This window comes from Neodiprion fabricii, chromosome 5, assembly GCF_021155785.1.
Source record: "Neodiprion fabricii isolate iyNeoFabr1 chromosome 5, iyNeoFabr1.1, whole genome shotgun sequence".
Classification (NCBI taxonomy): domain Eukaryota; kingdom Metazoa; phylum Arthropoda; class Insecta; order Hymenoptera; family Diprionidae; genus Neodiprion; species Neodiprion fabricii.
This window is the reverse complement of record NC_060243.1, coordinates 9,010,701-9,031,734: the sequence shown is the minus strand read 5'-3', so window position 1 is coordinate 9,031,734 and position 21,034 is coordinate 9,010,701. Positions and strand designations below refer to the sequence as shown.

The 21,034-nt window shown below is 39.0% G+C and overlaps 1 protein-coding gene and 1 long non-coding RNA gene across 5 annotated transcripts in view; one reads left to right on the top strand and one right to left on the bottom strand.

Moving 5' to 3' along the window:
* The window catches only part of LOC124182926 (protein phosphatase Slingshot homolog 2), a 168,097-nt gene that overhangs the window by 20,606 nt on the left and 126,457 nt on the right, over nt 1-21,034 (top strand). The gene's annotated exons all lie outside the window — the stretch shown is intronic.
* LOC124182942 lies at nt 211-20,999 on the bottom strand. Its single transcript, XR_006870889.1, has 3 exons — nt 20,964-20,999; nt 13,653-13,658; nt 211-350 (listed from the first exon to the last, which is right to left on the bottom strand). It is a non-coding gene; the product is annotated as an uncharacterized LOC124182942 (long non-coding RNA).

The window sequence follows — 21,034 nt, the reverse complement described above, 5'->3', positions numbered from 1 at the left end:
CTGTCAGATTGTGACACTAATTTGTAAAAAAAAAACAAAAAAAAAAAACCAGTCGAACTGAAAAAAAGAACCCGATAAATATGTTCAATTTATTATCGAACGTTAATTTTTTATTTCCTCAATATATTTTCATATATCATCTAATTATTTGCGATTGAAAATTCACGAATACAATCCATTTAAACAGCTTACAGAATAGTAATTGTTTCGTCAGGGTGGCCACCCGTCTGGAAAACCGGGAAAACCGGGAAATGTCAGGGAATTTTGTACGTCAGGGAAAAGTCAGGGAAATGTCAGGGAATATTTTGGTTGGTCAGGGACTTTTTATAGAACTCACGGATTTCAAAAGCCTTGTCCATAAAATTGAGATACTATCACCGCATCGTACTGTATTAAATATCAATTTAAAAATTTGTATAAATGGTGGTGTATTCTTAACACTTAAAAGAAAAATGTCCCGTTGGAAAAAAAATTTTAAGTTTATTTTTCAAAAAGTTACACATTCGTTAATTAGTCATAATTCTTCGAACCTCGATTTTCATTGCAAACAGCATAAATGTTCAAATAATAGCTCTAAAAATATTTCGCTTCTTGGAGCCCCTTCTTAAATATATACTTAACAAGACCAAGCAAATGGAAATTTTCATTTTTTGTCAACTTTCAAAAATCACAATGAACGGAATGAACAACTTTTAAAAACTTTTATAACTTTAATATATTTGGCCATACATTACCTAGGTTACTATAGTTGTTAGTGATTTCTGTACAAATTGTGCATCAAAATGTTAGGGAAAAATAGTGATTTTAGTCAGGGAAAACCGGGAAATGTCAGGGAATTCCGTGATCGGAATTGAGTGGCCACCCTGTTCGTGTATTTTAATTACTCTCCGCAATTTGAATTATAAAAAAACTTGCGTTTTTTACTTTTCTTTTTCTGGCAAAAATATAAATTCATTTACCGTCACATTTTTGGCTACCTTTTGGAAGGCGGGAAGTCAAGCTCGAACCGATCGTCGGAGTTTTTGATATTTTTTGAGAATTTGAAATCGCAGCTCGCAGATGGCGGGCAGCGACTAGTTAATCTTCTATGGTGATGTTGTACATACTTACATAGAGTAAGATGTACTGATTCGCACTTGGGGCGATTCGCGAGGTCGTTTGCCGCTGTGTATATTTACCGCGGGTTGTTGTAACGCGTCGTTCCCATTATCTGTGTTAGTTACCAACCGACGGTTGATTGGAGATTTTAATTAACGATTATTGCTCTATTGGCTAGCCGATATGTTGCTCGAGCTATTTAAGGCAGAGATCCGACTTCGTTAATTGCAATTATAAATCTCGATTGCCAATGATACGCATTTAATTAACTCGTACGAACCTTCGCATGTATATGCATGTATGGAAAGTACACGCTGGTAGAAATAGAAAGAAATAAACAAATGAATGGCGATGGAAAACAAAAAAAAAAAAAAAAAAAAAATGGATGATTGAAAATAGATCACGCTTACTGTTATTGTTATTATTGTAATTATTGTTGTTGTTGTTGTATACGTGCAAGGGGCCGGGGCTGATATTCAAAATTTTACATGTTCAGACATTGCGAAATTTCAAAAATTTATTGGTGGCAAAACTTAAAGCAAGGAAATGAAACTTTGACGAAATATCAAAGCTTTCGGAATTTTAATCCTGCCCTCGTGCGAGCGTTTGTTTTATTACTCATATCTTTGTCTCGTTCGTATTTAACTTTTTTGATACATTTTATAAAAAGTACCTTCAGCCTCAGGTATGACTTTTTAATCCGTTCACGAAAGAAAACATTTCTACCAATTCATACGTCATCATTATCAAAAAGATTCTCATGTATCAAGAACAAAATTTTACGCATCAGATGAAATTCCAAAACGTGTGATCCAAGTGTTGTTAAGATTTAATTTCTACTGAAAATATGTATATTATACTTCTACTGAAATAACGAATGTTGTAAAATTATTCCAAAAACGGGTACGACGATATTGTTGGTAGAAAAATGTTTGTCCTCTCTTTGAAATTTTTTATTTTACACTTGTTGTTATTTTATTTACCTTCGTAATATGATCAACGTTTCGTCGTTCAACAAGCTTGTGCGAATAGTTCTAGGGCCAAATATGGTGTAATGGCGAGCTGTCGTTCAGGTTGACACGAGATGCCGGAAGGCGACCTTTTCAGACTCCCCGTGACGTCATACCTTTCGCGTTTTTCTTTTACCTCTTTTTTCGCGACTCTGCATACAGCTTACCACGCAAAAAGTTTGCTACTATTTTATTATCCACCGCAAAGGTTACCGGTTAGCTGTAATAATGCGATATCTATTTTGCTGCGACTTTGATTGGTCTTCCGCAAATTTGTCAATTCATCTGGTGTTAAAAAAAAAATTGATTCTGTCATTATATCACGGAACGAAGTAAAAAACGAATGAATATGAGGCATTCTGCACAAAACCGACCCTGTTTATGAATGATGGTGCAGAGTATACAAAACAAAACATCTTTCACCGGGTTTTAGATTTTTTGAACCACGGGTTTGATTCTTGCTGCTCCAAAAAAAAAAAAAAAAACGGAAGCTAAATTTTGGACGAATAGCGTCGATCGATTGGCTTCATATTTTTTGCTCGTGAATTCTTTGTTGAAAAATGAGAATTTTGAGACCAAGATGGAAGCGGACAAGCTTTTGGTGTAGAAGTTATCGGCGAAACGATTAATTAAAAAGTGAGAAAAATCGAATTGAATATAAATTTCGAAAATAAAAATTCATATTTAATTCGATTTTGCTCATTTTTTGATTACTTGTTTCGCCTGTAGTTCCTGAAACCAAAAGCTCGCCTCTCATCTTAAAATTAGTCTCAAAATTCTCTTTTCTTAACAAAGAATTCATGCGAAAAATTTAAAGCAAAACGATCAGGGCTATTCATTCGAAAATTGTGTTTTCCTGTTTTTGGAGCATTAAAAATCAAACCCGTAGTTCAAGAAATCTAAAAATAAGTGAAAGATGATGTTTTTTTCTAAACTCTACACTAGGGTGGTCCTTGTTTAGGGTGTTGACGAATTTTTACCGCCTCATCACTGAAATCAATTTCAAATCATTTAAAAAGAGTCGCCAAATTTTTTCAGATTCTTACAGCAAGTCTGAGACAGTCCGCATTGTGATCGAAGTTTCTTATAGAAGTGACACGAGAAAAACTTTTTTTCACACTATACTGCGAGGTTTTAGTCGGCATTAGTGATGCTATATGAAAAAAAATACACATCGTACGAGGCAATCTAGACGAATTGCACTTCCTCTGAATAAATAAAAAAAAGTCAGGTTTCGAGGTTGTGCAATTTGTCTAGATTGCCTGGTACGACGATGTGTATTTTTTCCCAGATAGTAGCACTAATTCTCACCAAAACCTCGCGGTTACAGATTATTCGGAACGTTATTACTCTTGCAATAAAATATATACTGAGAAAAAAAGTTTTTCTCATGTCACTTCCATAAGAAACTTCGATCACAATGTGGAGACTATCTTAGATTCGATGTAAAAATCTGAAAAAATAGGCCATTGTTTTCGAATTATTTGAAGTCGATTTGGGGGATGGTCTGGCAAAAATTCCTCAACAGCCTGAATAAGGACCACCCTATTCTAGACGATCCATAAGAATAAATAAAATCGCCGATGTTGACGGTCAGATGTTTTTACTAGCCCGAAAGCCGATTCGTACAGATAAATATTCCACATTTGAATGAAAGAAAGAAAGATGATCGAGAGGAGGTTTATCAACGCGGTTAAACCGGAACGTTTCGCGCAATCCTCTGATTGATAGGTTGAGATTTATTTGTGGAGTGACCTTTAAACTCTCGTATTTTCAAAGGTCGCGTATCGGATACACGATCTATTAAAGTCCACGCGGCTGCGGCGTCGGGATTCTCACTCCTACTCGTCCTCCTCTTACTTCTTAACTCTTTTAAACCCCGAATCGAAGCATCAATCGATTATCGACTCGGCTAGGTGGGAAAACTTTTATTTCCTCTCTTACGCGTGCCAGTTATTTTTATTATACTCAAATTCGCAAACTTGTTCCTGGCTATCATCGAATCTTATTTAACTTCATTCAATATCTCAATAAATTTAATTCTCTAATTCAGCTGCTTTTGAAGCCTTCGGAGAAAGAGGCGGAACTTTTGTTTGCGCATTAAGATGTTGGTCTGTAGGAAGTAATGAAGAATCCACTTTACCTACTGTGGAGAGAAAACGTTGAGCAGCCTGCCGCATTCGTTATCTGGCATGTGAAACTTCCCTTATTAATGGTATGGAACGTACAGTCAGGTGAAAAAGTATTGGAACATAAAATTGGCGAGGCAAAGGTTTGCAAAAGTTTCGCTGAAGCTAATCTAGTTACATCTGACTGACTAAAAAAAAAAAATCGTTCGATACTGGAAAAATTAGGTAAAAACACTGAATTTCAACTGTAAACGCCGCGTTAGATTAATAATTTTTTTTGTCAATGAAAAATTCATATTGCTTATCCGCTTCTCATATTACATGTAGCTCATTTTATTCGTCAATGAATTCTCCAAAAATCGTCTGACAATGTTTGTGAGTCTGATCTTGTCTGATGAAAATGTGTTTCTTGCTGAATCATAAGTGATTAATCTGAAACTTGTAACAATTGTATGCTGGAACTTCGTCCAAGACGATGTCTAGGGAATTTATTTACAAATAAACTGTTGATCTATTTATTCATCAGAATGGGATCGGTGTGGAATTGGTGCTAAAAAATCATAGGACGATGAGATTTCTTTGTTGTTCGGTAATAAAGTGTTCAAATTTGAAATTCAGAGGTTGAAAATTTTTCTGGAGTACAAGATCTTAATAGTAGTATAGCAAGGGGGGTTCTACACGCAGATTCCTCTTACCGACACTTACCGACATTCGACCGATACAACTGTCGGTAAGGTTGCACGGTTTTGACCTCAAGCCGGTACGGCGGACTGTGACGTCATCGCGGAAAAGGGTTTGAGTCTCGGGAGAATGTCGGTAAATGTCGGTAACAGGAATCTGCGTGTAGAACCCCCCTTGATATACTACTCTTAATCTTACCGTATTTAATTCGATTAGCTTAGAAAGGGGATTCTGGTGTGCGAGCGATTGTTTTTTTCACCTCATCTCCTAAAATTTTATTCTAAAAATCTATAAAAAATTTTGGGTTTCGGGTTTTTGGTCGTTAATAATATACAATTTGAACTATCATTTAAAAAACTTTCCTTCAAAATATCCCGATATCTCGTTAAAAGCGGGGTTTTTGCTATTTGATGTGATTTTTGAAGTTCCAGTTGGCCTAAACAGAAAATTCAAAAATATCATTAAAAATACGAGTACGGCTATGAGCCAAACTACAATCATTTCATTTGGTTCGATAGAAATAATTTAAGGGACGATAATGTAGTTAAAAAAAGTTCGTCTTCAAGTTTATGCGAAATTGCGAATTTTTGCAAAATCGACACGATAGTAGTTCGGACCATACCCATATTTATATACTTCAATAATCTTTTTGAATTTTCTGTTTAGATTAACTGAAACTTGAAAAATCACGTCGAACAGCAAAAAACACACTTTATACGTTATTACGCCTACGGCCGACATTTTGTATGATTTTGCAATAAATTTTTTTTCAAAGGATAGTTCAAATTCTATATCATCAACTACAAAAACTCAAATCCCACAATTCCTTCTAGATTCATAAAATAAAATTTTATAAAATGAGGTAAAAAAACCTCTTTTCAAACCTTCGATAATTTCTTTGTTTCTTGAAACAGATTTTTGACTCGACTCTACGTCCCATTTAAAGCGCGCACGGTGCGCACTGCGATAGTTATTATAAACTCGACGCATCGGCCTGATTACAAAATCGTCATTTACCCACAACGTACGTACGTATATAACGCATAGCGAAAGTTGCGCAATTATTATAACCTCCGAAGGAAGTAGGAAGCTCTGCAAACCGATTTCTTAACACTGTACTTATCTCACCGTTAGCGCAGCGTCGTTCGCTCCTTCTTTTGGTCTTAATTAAAATTAATTCCGTTCGCAGTCCCACGGAAATTCAAAGAAAAGTTCTATCCCGTATACTTTCTTTGGAACTCTAATTAACGACGACTATTATCTTGTTCCAGAATCGAGGCGACTTAGCTTATAAATCTTTAACCTTCTATGGAATTATAATTCTTACGTTGGATTCATTCGCGTCGTAATTAGTAACGCGCGTTATGAAAGTCAGGCTTTGTGTCATTCCAAATCCGGTGGAGATCGTATTCAATCTTTTTTTTTCTCTCGAGTCTATTTAACTCGATTAGAAAATAATGTAATTATTACATGAAAGTGAAAAATAAATTAGTGGACAAGAAAGTCGAATCATTTGGTGTCGAACTTCTTTTTGTTGGATGAATCGAAGAATTTTAAATCTTAATTTTATGTTGTCCACCGCATGATGAGTTTAAAAATCTTCGGTACCTGGAAAAGCATATTTATTATGTTTGAAAGATGGGTGCTTTTTTGAAAATATGTTCGTCGATTTCAGTCGCAATCATTTTTTCAAATTTTTCACAGGATTTTAGGCGTTGCGGGAAGGTTTTAAGAGAGAGTTCTATTCGTTTTTAACGAAAAATTAATATATCTTCGAAACGATGCTACGGAGCGGTTTAATCCTTTGGGAATGGATGATTTATGAGTAATGGAAAATAACCAAGTTATCAAAATCATCGAAATCTATTAAAAATTACTTTTTCTTGTTTACGTATCACTTATTGTTAGATCCTAATACTCATAAGTCATAGAATTCCAAAGGAACAATTCATTTCGTAGCATCGCTTCGGAGATATATTCATATTTTGTAAAAATCGACTGGAACTTTTAAGACCAAGAAGTCGTTAAAATGTTTATTTATTCAACTACAGAAATAAAATAACCTAACTGTTCAAAAGTGTCATTTTTCACATATTTTAACTCGAAAAAAATTATACGAAAGCTGAATTTTTTTTTCACCTCAACCAAAGTGAGTATTGGAATTGAACAGTTATCAAGAAACTTTGCATACTTAAACATTTTTGCATTAACGGTTCAACCATCGCGAATATAATTATGTTTTTCCCAACCGTCACTTAAATCCTGAAGCTCAATTTTATGTGTTTCCAAGCTGCGATATTGAGAAAAATTTTAAATACACGTGGAAACAGAATCTAACGTTACAATTATCAGGAAAATTTTCACCCACGCCAATTGCAGCATAAAAATTTGGTATATTGGCGACATTTATTGTATCAATTATGTTATTACATAATTTTCGAAATTTACATTTTGATCTCTGAGATGTATCTCGAAGAGGAACGGAGGAAACAAACCAAAATCTGACGAAAAGTCAAATATGCCAATCAGTGAAAAATTTAAACGTATAACGCGTCCGCCTTTTTCTTCTCTCGTTTTTATCACTCTGACGAAATTTTTTTTCAGGCATTCATACCTACAGCGAATTTTTCTTGTCTCTATTATGAGGCAATAAAACTAACTCAGCCTCTCAGATCGTGTTTTATTGCAGGTACATACCTACTAGGTTGCTGCACAACGATGCAAAATTTGCCATTGTCCCGAAGCGTGCTGCGAGCAATGTAATATAATGGATAAGAATAATACAACATAATGGGTATACTTAATACCTGTTCGGTACGACTTTCACTTTCAACGCACTTAGGAGCACCGCTGCTCCTGTTTCTGTTGGCCGCATGGTCGTCGTCGTTCTCTATATTCACGCCTCGTGATCAACGCGACTATCGCCAAAGTGTGACGGACTTACCTACTGACTCAACTTTTTCACTTCGAAGCCGCTAATATGCAAGGAAATTAAGGGGATTGTCTTGGTTGATTTCAACGTTGACGTTACACGTCGTACAGATACGTGGACTTCGATATTTGCAGATACACGTGTCAATGTTGGAATCGACCGGGACACCCCCATGAACCCGGATTGGCGGATTGGAAACTTTCATGGGTTTAGTTCCAAGTCCGTAAATGAGTGCAGTGAGATTTCGGTCCACTGCATTACATAATAATTCCTCTCACCTTCGGACCAAGGCAACGAATTTTGATTTTGAATCCGATTGTTGTATGTTGGGTCGCGCCAAAATCGAATAAGAGACATTGAGAAAGAGAACAAAATGTCAGGAGACAACGAGTGTAACTTTGTACGTCACTTATATTTCGCTGTAACGAATCTATGCTCGGCATGTTTTTCATCTGATACATTCGATGTAAAGCGAGAGATCAAACGGTGCGCCGAGTCCATTTCTTGCAGAGATAAATGTAAATTTCTCTCAAGGTATACGGTATCGATCGAATTGCTCAATATCCAGTTATGCCAATATTGGCGCACGTCAATCTCGCAAGCGGACCTAATTTTATTCCTATAATAACGTCGAAGTTTTGACGTGTGTCTGGGTATATACGTGTATGTACTTGCAACGCAACCCACTCACGAAGGGAAAGTCATCTCTTTCTATACGCGAATTGATCATCCGTGCGCAAGAAACGCTGGTTCAAAATTTGGGGCTTGATTTTATTCTGCCACTGCAAAGTTACCACGGATCATTACGCAACGCGTTTCTTTCGATCAGTTAATGGGAGGTTGAGTGGGAACTCGAGTATTTTAGTCCTCTCGTTTTTTCGTTCATTGTAATGCAGCGCACCGTGATAATACAGATAAAAACGAGTGTAAGCCAGTGCGATATTTAGCATTAAGTTGAATCACCAGCATTCTTTTAACCGTAAAAATATTTTTAACAGAATTCAACCCGAGTAGCTTCAATAAAGCTTCTTCGACCGAAACTACAGAGACATAGAAGGATGAAGTTAGTAACGTTACCGGAGAGATGGATCTATGAAAAATCGTTACTTCGCACCCTTAGGATCGTCTGAAATTTGGTAAACCATGATAACCGAAACATACTCATATGCATTTGGAAAGGCCTGCTCCTTGAGAGTTATTCGGAAATCGTACAATAATAATTTTTTCACTCATCTTTCCATAAACTCGTGAATCACTGTGAGTCTGCAAGTATGGCTCCAAATACCAAGTTTCCTTATATCGCTTTGTATGGTTTTTTCAGAACTGTGTAACGAAATCAGGTTAGCGATTGCGTTTGAAATTCGAAAATTGATCGTAAACTGCATAGACAACATGTAGGAGAAAACGTAGAAAGAGAAAGATCGAAGCTGAAGAATCGACAGGGTCGATTAGGCAACTGGTCCGGATGTGGTATTATACTGCTGTGCCTAATGCATGTAAGCATAATTTCTCCGCATGCAGTGAAGCGCTTCTCGTTTATGGACCGATTGAATTCATCGCGAACGTTCGGTTCAGTCAGCGAGTTGAAGAAGAAAGAGGGCAGGAAAGAAGAGATTCGATCATAACCATTTATTACACTGCATCCATTCGATCTGACAAGCTTGGAAAAACTGTGATTCGTATAGTAGAGTTCCTTATTTTATACACCCGTATAAACTTGTAAACTGAACGGTCATAAAGTGCAGGAAAGTCATTGTGAGATCACAAGCAGACCAACAAAACCTCATCTTAGGATTTGGTTGAACAAAACCTCATCTCAGAGTTTGGTTCACCAAACTTCAACTCAGGATTTGGTTGAACAAAACCTCATCTCAGGATTTGGTTGAACAAAACCTCCTCTCAAGATTTTGGTTGAACAAGACCTTATCATCTCAGATTTTGGTTCAACAAAGCTCCGTTTTAGAATAAAGTTCAACAACATCGTGTGTCCAAAGTGATCTCTGAAGACATACGACGTGTTTGAACGAAATTCTGAGGTACGATGTTGTTAAAACGAATTCTGAGATGGGGTTTTGTTGATCTCAGCCGTCGCTGTGGGTTCAATCTAACTTCACGTCGTCGGACAGTATTGTTTTCCCAGTAAAGTTGACGAACTCGTACAAATTCCACTCATGGGAGACCACTGCCTCGTTTGCTCATGCTCTCGATCTATCGCACACAAATGTACCGTACGTACGTATCTGTACGTAATCTTTGCCTCTCTCATGTTTCTCCTTTGTCTTTAACAGCCTCATTCAATTTTTATCCTACATAATATGGAGGGTAGAGGTAAGGAGGACTGCCTCCATGTATATAAAGTGTCCGTAAAGTAGACGCAAATTAAGACGGCGTTGCTGCAGCAAAAGTTCCACAAAGTGCCAATCAGATTTATCCTGATTGGTCCCTGATTGCTAAGCGCCAATAAGATTGTTACCCTTATTGCTTATGAGCGCCATTTTGGTGACTTGTTGAACCACTATTTGCTGCCTTTCCATGTGAGATACTTCTCCTTACTACATACGTATAGCTCATTTCCTCTTCCCCCAGTCAATGTGAGTCTTCGTCTATATAATAAAAGTATGTAGACAGTATCCGGTGTGCAGGCACTTCGTTTCTCGATATTTTGGAAAGTTACGTGCAATTCATGCTGTCATTTACGGAATGAATATTAGCCATTTAGCTTAACGTTACTAACCACTTTTTTGTCATCGTTATTATGATTACCTCTATGACCGTAACTCCTCAACGAATAAGGAGGAGGTAATTGCGCTGGAAATGTTTATCGAGCTTGTAACTTGAGCGTTGTGTTCTGCATGAAGTTGTGAGAAGAGTGATGTAATCCCGTGTACGCCTAAAGCAACAACGGAATGAATATAATTTAGGTACGTGTAGTCGTGTTAGCTGATTCTTTTCACCGCATTCTCCACCCGTGAAGGTAATATAACTCGATAGTGCGTGTCAGTACCCTCGAATTTGTTTATAAATTGTTGAAATGACGAGGTCACTTGTCTTATCACTTGCTGGAAAACCTGGGAAAATATCAGGAAAACTCATCGTGGGTTTCGAGGTTTGGTAATGAACGTGGACTGATTTTTTATAGGAATTAAGTGAATCCTCTCGTTGAATATCAGATCAAATTACAGGCCAAAAATGTGAAAACGAGGTTTTTGAAAATTGGAATTTTAACATAACGCTTATAGTCGTTTCAAGTTTTTTCCACGGATATGCTGTCACGATTATTCCATGAAATCCGTAGAGTTTGACAAAAAACCAAACAATGGTTGTTGGAATAATAGTCTTTCCAACGATATGTTGAAAAGTAGATGTTGCCGACCGTTTCGAAAATATTTTTAATGATAAAAACGAGGTGTATAGGTTACAAATGTACGCGGAATTTGAACATCGTGAATCGTATTATCACATAACCTGAATTGATTTATTACTAAGAATCACAAAATAAAGAATAAAACGTTGATTTTTGATGGAAAAAAGTCTATTTATGACAACGGTAGTCAAATTAAATACAATTGACAGAACTTTATTAATAGAATTATGACATCTAAACTATCATCTAAATTGGTCTTAAAATGCATGAATGTTATTCTCGTGCATTATTCCAACGACTTTAAGAGAAAAGCAATCTGCACACTCGGATAATACTGTATATACGCAATACGCATGTATTAACGGTATATCTGAGTTAGGTCGATTGGAATTTGAAAGAGGTCAACACACGGCAAATTAGTTCCGCGACATAAATTTTATCTGGCCCATTTCTACATCGGAAGCCAAGGAGGAATATGGCGTGGGCGGACGCGAAGATACGATGCAAAATTTTCAGGATATGTGCGACGTACAGTCAGATAAAACATGCGTCGGAACATGAACATGAGAAAACTAATGTTTTAAAAATGCAACTGAAGCTAATTGAGTTAAATGTAATGACCAAAAAGGTCAGTGTAAAGAAGCAGAGAAAAATTTTAAAACATTGAATTTCAACTGTAAGAACACCTTGTTATTTAGGATTGTCAGAGAAGTCTCTGTATTTTGTTAGTTTATCACCAAAAATCATGTAGCTCGTTCGATTCAAATGAAAAAAGCTCAGTTTATCCGTAGATAAATCCCCTAAGAATTTTTCGATACAGATTTTATCATGAGCGTTTTTGATGATGAAATAATCCTATGCGTACAGTCGTTGTAATTATCAAATAATGTACTTGCAATGATTTAGCGAAAAATACGTTATTGTTATTCAAAATATAACTGATTGCGAGACGATCAGAATGGGATAAGAAATATGGATTTTTCAGTAAAAGAAAAAAGGTGAAATACCTAAGGCAATTTTCTTGATGATGTTAATTTGATAAGTGAATGAGGTGTTTCTAAATTTTCGCCTGTATCACGAGGACTTTTTTAACTTACAATTAGATGTAACCTTAGGATAGCATCCGTAAATTTTCCGAATCTGAGTCCAACCACTACTTTGTTCCTATACTTTCCTGATCCGACTGTACGTATCATACATCCTAAAGTCACCAGCATACGTGTTCATCCGTATTATTCACTTCATTTTTGGGGCTCACCTGCAGATCCTACATTTTGGCTTGCGTTATAAAATACGGCGAGAATTCACATTGTCGTTAAATAAAGTCAAGGTTATAATATACCCAGAGATTAGATTCCGCAATGACGCATAGGAAACTCACATAGTTTCACAATCTTGAGCTCCAGACATTCTATCATGGACTTGATCATCAGTGATGAAACACATGTTGAGTATTTTAAACAGCATGGTAATTGACTCGAAGGATAAATTTTGTACCTTATTCTTGAGTCTCGGGCAAGCTAGAATTTCAAAGCCACAGGCAGCTTACAGTTCATTTTCTTTGACAGATTGTCGTAGACGTTGGAGTACATTAATTTATAAATTCTGAGTCGGTTACACCCTGTTCGAGGAATTGCAGTATAAGAGATAGAGAGAGAGAGAGAGGAGAACGAGACGAAAGTAAGAGGAGTACAGCGATAGGAGCACGGGTATAACGGATGACCATGAACCAAATAGCGCGGTGGTTTAGGAGCACAAATAATGCATTATGTAGATACGGAGTTAGTATAAGATGTTGCATAATTTTTTTCCCGTTCTCGCGCTCTCTCTTTCTTGCCAACTCAACACAGGTATATAATACCAACTGCTTGCTAATTAGATTCGGTTAAGTAATAATAATTCGACCGTTGCCCGATCGCAGTTATACCGCCGACTCTGAAGACTCGGTAAGACCTCAGAAGGTGTTGGAGTTATTGTGAGCCGTTGTCGTTGTTGTGTACGTGCGATCGTCCGAAACGAATGAAAGTTAGTTAAACGTGCAATGTGCTCGGCCTCTTTGAAAGCAGTCCTTTCAACGAGTCTCACAGCAACGTTTACGTACCTTATTAAACTCGTTATGCCACTTACGCGGACGTCGGTATATCCAACGTTTTCGCATCAGGGTATCCACCTCTTGCTTTTCAAACGTAAAGAAGCGAATATATCATTTTACTGTGAACCAGTCAATTACCATGTTAATTGTCATGCAAAGCCTTGAGTCAGGGTTATCATACATGAAGAATCGTGACAACGGTATGCTCTATTTAACTTTACTAACGATCGCATCCAGTATTTGAAGTACTTGATTTCGAGAGCAGCTTAGCTAACAAATTTCAAAACAAGAAATCTACGTCTTAATATCCAGTTACGAACTACTTGCCAAATGGTAGGTTAAATACGTTGTGCTATATTTTAATCGATTCCGAACATCCGATATTCGAACCCTTGAAGATCCGTCTACTAACTGTACTTTCGTGAGGACACAGCAATGACGTTTCCTAGAAGCTGCTGCAGAGCATTCACATGTGTTGCATCCGTCCTCAAAATACACCGATGGTCTTGAATAACATTACCATCGAAGAACAGTGTGACTTACACCCTCAGTACTGGTTTACAGTTAACTGGAATGGTGGTACGCGGTATTCACTAGCACTGAACGTGCTACTACTTCAATTTACAAAAAACGTTGCAGATGTTGTATAGTAAGTATACTTCTAGCATGAAAACGTCAATTGGATTTATCAACAGCTTTTCAATTAGACCATGGTCGTTTTGGCCGAAAAATATCCTTTGCCCAACGCGAATTTCCCTTTTTTCATTTATTGCTTCGAGAACAGTGAGTCTGTATGCATCAATGTTTGTTGTACTGGGATGTCCTTCAATTCTGTTTAACGAGCACCATACGTGCGATGTGTCGCGACGTCGGTGCAGCATTCACGTAATTGAAGTGGCATGCCGATCGGCTGCAGTTCCGGCAGCTTTTACGTCGTTCAAACTCTTGTTGACCGATCAATCTACGCGTAAACCATTCAATACCAAATCCGGCTCTTTCTTGTTGCACCTTCACTTTCGGAAGCCGCGCGTAATACGAGATTTCTATAAATCACGTGTGAATGTGTACCGTGTGCTTATCTAACCGGAAACGGATAATCGTTGCGAGACTATTTGAATCCTGGGCGGGGTTAAATCGGCCGGTTTTAAATGTACGAATAAAGTCGGCGACCCAAGAGACCTCGGGACAAGGATCGGCGAAAGTATGGCGCCGAGTTTACCGGATGAGGTTGCTCAACGAGCGTCATTTGAACCGTGAACGTTTTCCCGCCAATTTCGTTGTCCAAACGACTCACTTCGACTTTGTTCACCTGGTCGTTCGTGTCTGCTCAACTGCCAGGCTTAGGTTCACTTCGGAGTACGCTGATTGCTGATCCATTAGTGCCAGACTGTAGGCTCAAGTCAAACTGAAAGTTTTTTCTAAGTTTAACCGCTTTTTAAGAGCTGATTTTACGTGGAAAACTGCAAACGAAAGTGTAGAAAGTTGTGAGTAGTTGTTTTTTGTTCTCTTGTTTTGAAGTTTTACTTCGTTGAGTCAGAACCTTTGATCTTTCTACCGTCACTTTCTCACTGTTCAGAAATTCTTCAAGAAAAATGTGTTGAACAGAATCGAATAGTTTTCGAGATTCAAATGCCATGTCATGTTCGTAATTGAATGTTCCATTAGTAACCTGAAAGCGGGCTTCTACGCATTATATGTTTTTCGTAACGATCATTTACTTTCAAGAATGCACATTTCTCAACATACTCTTTTATATAAGTTAATCAGAGTTTAATTTTCACAAGCATCAGAGGAAGAAGTCATGTTGGTTGCTAGACCTCCGATAGGCTTTGTCGATTGATTAGGTTCCTTTACTGCAGCCTTGAACAGGAGTTCGATCATACAACTTCAAGCGAACAGACATTGACTTTTTTTATACGCATCTGCGATTGAAACCGGATTGGGAACATGGAGTGCTCTCATACTGGTCCTTATCAAATGTATTAACTATGTCCTCAAGTACTCAGACATAGTTGAAAATTCATGATGAGGAAAATACGACCTTGACTATCCGAGTCGATAAATCGCCTCAGATAAAAGGAAACTCTCGAGATGAGGTGGCGCGTTTGTTAAGCGTTCGATATTTTCCGTCCGTTTTCACGTCGAGTTCTGCTATGCACCACAGATATATACTAAAGTTCATGGGATTCTGTCGCTTAATTTCCGCCCAAGTTAAAAATCCATTTTTTATTTTGTATTATCTGTACTCACAGTCAGTGCAAGGTAAATGTAAATAACATTCGCTGAACACTATAAAGATTGATTGATTTCTCTTTTCCGGTCATAAAGGCAAACTCCTTCGAGCTTAGATCTCGTAAATTGTGCTAATGACGAATGACTCCGGCCCAACATTTCGAAACTCTGGAGTAAGGGAACGAACGAATGAATGAATGAATGAATGAATGAATGAATGAATGAATTATTCATGTCCATGCGACGCTCCGTCTACGCTGATGCCGCCACTTTTCATCGTCCCGCCTCGTTTCCAATCGTGCTTGAGATTGGCTCTGTCCGTTTGGTCAGAGCCGGGAACTGACCCAAGAGTATTACTTGACGTCGTCTTCGCTTGACCGCATCAAGGCCATTTGTACTACGACGGTAAAGGTACAAGCCGCATAGTTCTAATACCACGCCCAATTCGCTTCTATCTATCATCGTGATTTGTGTATAATAGTTATTTTCCAAACCTGTTCGTTGTGTAGATGTCTAGTACAAATTAACTGGAGAGTTAGCGGATCGGAATTTGCATTATTCAAATGCTGATTCGAAAGGTATATTCTACCGTAAATCGTGACTTGTTTCCATTAAAATTTATTCTATCTCGTGGAGGATTCGACTGATAAAATAGACAGCTTATCGGTCAGAAGTAAACGGACTGATTTGTTTGTATGAATATTTTCAACTGACCTGCCGCTTTCCGTTATAGAACTAAATCAATTAAGTAAAAGGCGTAGCTTTTCAACTCAAAGATCTGAAGGTCTCGTGGAATTTACTGTCGAGATTGTATATTTAGTTACCCGCGAGGTTGTAACCTTGTTGGGTGTAGTCTAGTCATTGTGAAAGTTTTTCAACAGTCTAAATCAAAACGCAGAATTCGCGGCTCAGGATGATTCAGCCAGAAAATTCTTGCATCAGTTTTAGAATTTTACCGAAACGCGCAAGGATCTTTTGAACGACGCGACAGGCTTCGTCCACTCGTTATAGTAGTTCTTTGTTTCATCCATCACCTGACAATCTATCGAACGTTTCTGGAGGACGATTTACCGCCGATGAAAAGTTCAATGACACGACGATCGATGGTCAATCCGGGTTCTACGTGGACTGACCTTGAGCTGTTGAGACGTCTGTTCACCGTAGACAAACGGGTGCTTGGCTGAGGTAAGATTGAGGTGTACAGTCCAGTCGAAAAGCGTTGAAGCTCAAACTTACGACACAGGTTTAGAATCCAAGTCTCATGTGCCGCAAGTTGTTGATAAGTGAGCTCCTTCCATGAAAATCCGTTAGGTTTTTCTGTTACTTTATACTGAAGGGATGTTGTTTGAATCTAATTCAACTTGATTAACTTCAGTTGCATTGGTTCACTATTTGTTTTGTAAATCTTTTGTTTGGATATTGTTTTCATTAGCCTGTACATCTGACATACATATACCCTCAAACTTAGCAGCAGAGTTTACTCTAATAGTTTCATCGTCCTGTCGACCTTTCTCATGCATAAACATGTAGCATCGGTGTTCTTTCAGAGTTCAAACGCAACCCAGTTTCAAGTCGTTTGTAGACTTGTTTGGACCTTGTTAGGTCAAGAGACGACTGGGCCACCCGTAAATCGAACATGTACCGACGATTAGTTTTGCACTGGTTGTGAAATTATGAATGGCCACATTATTGCCTTGTTTTTGTAAAGTCTGTGCCATACGTTTTACCAAATGATAAATTCATGATGACATGACAACCTGGGATAAAAGCGTGTCTCTGAAATGAAATGGTGAAGGTTCAAGGATTCCAAAAATGTTTAATATCTTGTACTACGATCTTGAAAATTATAAACCGTACTAACCAATTGGCGAAAGAAATGACCCTGTTGATAGAGGAGACTTTATATTAAGACCCTGATACACTTCAAAGTTAAATTTCTTATCGTCATTTACTCGCTTTTTTCATGAGTTCAAAATTGACCTTCCTATCGTATCTTCAGCTTGATGTTATGATGGCAGAAATGCATGTGAGTAAGAAAAAAACCCTGAGATACGATCGTCGGTCGTTCTAAATACAGCCAGCTCTTCTTTCACGAATAATATAATTCCTGAAATAAACTCTTGACAGTGTATTTTCGTCACCGTTGAATCTTGAATTTCTTCATTCAGATCGGAATTTATTACGGTTAGATTCGGCAGGCAGGATTCTAGGCCTCATAGATTTATGATCTCGATGATCGGACAGTGTTCACGTGTTTATACAGGCACTGGTGTTGGTGGTAGAGATGAAAGAGAGGAGAGTTTCGTTCTCCAAACTGCTGTAGGCGGTGTAGGTATAGCGTATTCAATTTAAATTGCCGAGATTAAACCTGGACAGAGTTTTATTGGGAAGTTAAGAAACTTCGGAATTCAACCGCACACGCTGATCAAGACGAACGAAGGTTGAAATGGATTCTAGATAATTCTCGAATTTCGCGTACAGTGTCGAAGATGGCAGTATTCCACCTTTGATCACTAGGCAGAAAGACAGCCAAACGAGACGCATCGCGCATAGCGTGATTCTTTGACCGTAAAACGCGCCTTTGTTGTACAGTTTATAAATAAAAGGCAATCGAGAACGGACTGCTGCTGCTTGGTGTAACATGCGCAATGAAGATAAATAGTCATAAATACTGGAATTGTTGAGTTTGGTTTCATTATACGCATACACGTTGTAGTACACTTGGCAGTAATAACACGCCTATCGTCTTCCTCCTACAATTCCAACTGCAGTTTTCATACTTCTCAAACCTTGAGTACCTACAGGTGGTTACTTGTTACTCCTACCAGGCTCACATCCGAGACGGAGCCGGTTCTCTGATTCAGAATGACATTTCAAAATTGTATTCTCGAATATTCTTATAGCCCACCACGACGCAAAATGCTGTTAGTTTCATATTACAAATGCGGAATTTGACACCTATGATATTTGTTCACCACTTGAAGTGATCCTCGATGCAAAAATTAAACCTTCTTACCGTGGTCGAGGTCTTCTTGAATATCCCCTCGAGCTCTTTAGTCTAAGGTGTGTACAGTATACACGTCCTGACTGGAGTGCCGTTGACGTGCAGTTGAAATCAGTTGAGCAGGGTCGAGCATTGCGGAGCGTTTCAAGATCTATCGAAGCGATAACCGCATCTTTGAACGTTGCCTTCAGCTTCGCGAGAGAAAGCGTATCGATAGTGTCACTGATAAACGCCTGAAGTTAGATCGACCAACTTCTGCGCTGTGCGATTGTGACATTGTCTGCAACCAACGGAGGACTTTACAAGAGAATCTGACTGACTCGATCCCAACTCGCTTCGTTGCTCGACAAGCAACAAGAAACGTCATGTCATTGCCGAGAAAACTTATGCACCTTTCTTTTCGCCAATCGCGAATCTTGAGTCGTGAAAATAAATCAGTCGCTGTGGAAAGATCGAGTAGAAATACTTTTCCGCTCATTCGGCTAGCGGACCATGAATTCAAGCTATTCAATTCTACGCGTTGTCACGCTTCTCCTTCAATCTATCTCCGGACGGACTATTCGTCACGTGATCAATTCTTATTAGCACGTGCCAGCGGCCGAAGCAACCGACTGGCTTATAATACCAAATGGTCCGTAATTTGCATTTCTAGTATCTGCTGCACGTCGTGAGAGGCACTCACGAGATTTCAAAGACGCCGTACATGCGGAGACAAGTAGAAGGACAAAATGTTTGCTCTTCAAAATGGATAGAATATTGATCAGATGATTTATGATTCATCACAGTCCGTTTTTATACTCGAAAAAGCAACGAAGGAGAAGAGCAGACCCAACGAAAGATTTCAATTTTCCAATATGACGATGGAAGAGGTACGAGTTCTTTTTGCGACTATTTGATGGGATGCGACGAGATGGATGTACGGAGAAGCGAATTGCAATCTTCCTCGTGTTACAAGTTCACTGTTGACTTTCAACTTCAGTTTATCGGAACATACCAACAGCGTGAACATGTTTCACGAACAACGCTGACGTGTTTTCGTGCATGTATGATCGATCGCGTGAATCGGTCCGAAAAGCGTCGCTCGTAACGATGCCTGTCTTCTGGTATTTTAATTGTAAAGGAAAGATGATCACTCACCGCAGTCAGCTGGCGACACGGCGATTCTGGCACCGTTAAAGCAGCTCCAGTTCCGAGCGATTTTGACGTTACGCGTCTCGCCTGGTGCCTTCTCGACTTCGACTTATAGTTATCGGCAACGTCGATTACCACCATGAATACGCGGTGGTAGTGTCGATAGCGATCGGCCACCGATAATCTTGGCGATACGAAGGGGCATAACGTGGACTGACGACTCGGAAACCAAGTTGATGTCTCATGCTGCAGCTTGGTTCTCTGGCTCGGAGGGCGTTGCGAGAGCCTCTAGTACTCTTCGAGGTGAAGAGCGTTTTCGAACCGTGCCGTATACCTACCGTTAAGCACGCACGACTTGAGTGCAGGATCGTGTAACCTACGTAGCCACGGGCTCTGACGCCCGTTCTCCGTCCCCAGCTACTGAAATAATCGAATCCCTGTCACAGCTTGTGATACAGTACCAGATATGTACGCCGGTCTTGCTTCTCCGTAGAGAGCAGATGTTTCTCGGACCTAATGCATGCAGCGTTACGGAGGACATGCGGGATTTTTATATTATTATAGTTGAATTATATTAGCGGACTGATTGATTCGGAGGAATCGCGACCAATGAACCGTGAATGCGCAAACGAATTCACTTGAACGCACCCCGGCCCCGGTTGGCCGACGCATCGATCCGGATCGTCGATCAGGGGTATATAAAGAGGACTTCCTCGGAGGAGAGTCATTCGACGACTCGCAGTCAGAGCAGTAATCGCAAGATGGAATCGTTCGGCTTCTTGTTGCTCGCCATGGGCGCCAGCGCTCCAGACCTCGACTTTGTCGCCGACCTTCCCCCGGAGGTCTCCCCTGGCAAAGGCCGCGCGCGTCTCTCGGAGGTGGATGGAAGTCTGCCGGGGTGACCCGAACCTACGGAGACGCGCTCGCCGCCACCTTCGCAGGGCGCTGCAGGGGGGAATTCGCCCCGCGCCTCGACGACTCCCCAAACACCCGGGGGGGATCGACGATGCTCCTCCTCATCCTCATCCTCATCCTCCTCGTCACCCTGGCTTCAAGCGTGTCAAAGCTCCCACTAACGACAAGACTAGCAATAAGAGTTTTTATGCAAGTAAGGTTAACAGGAGTCCAAGAGTGGGCTCGACTGCTAGAAATAGATTGAGAATTTAGGTTAGAACTGTAGAATTAAATATGACAAAATTTTGTGACGTGTAACTTGATTACGATAATTATAATAATTGTAAAGTTATTGAATATAAGACGGACAGATATCGTTATACATTGCTCGACTACTAGGAAAAGATTGAGAGTTTAGATTACAATTGTAGAATCAAATATGACAAAGTTTCATGACGTGCAACTTG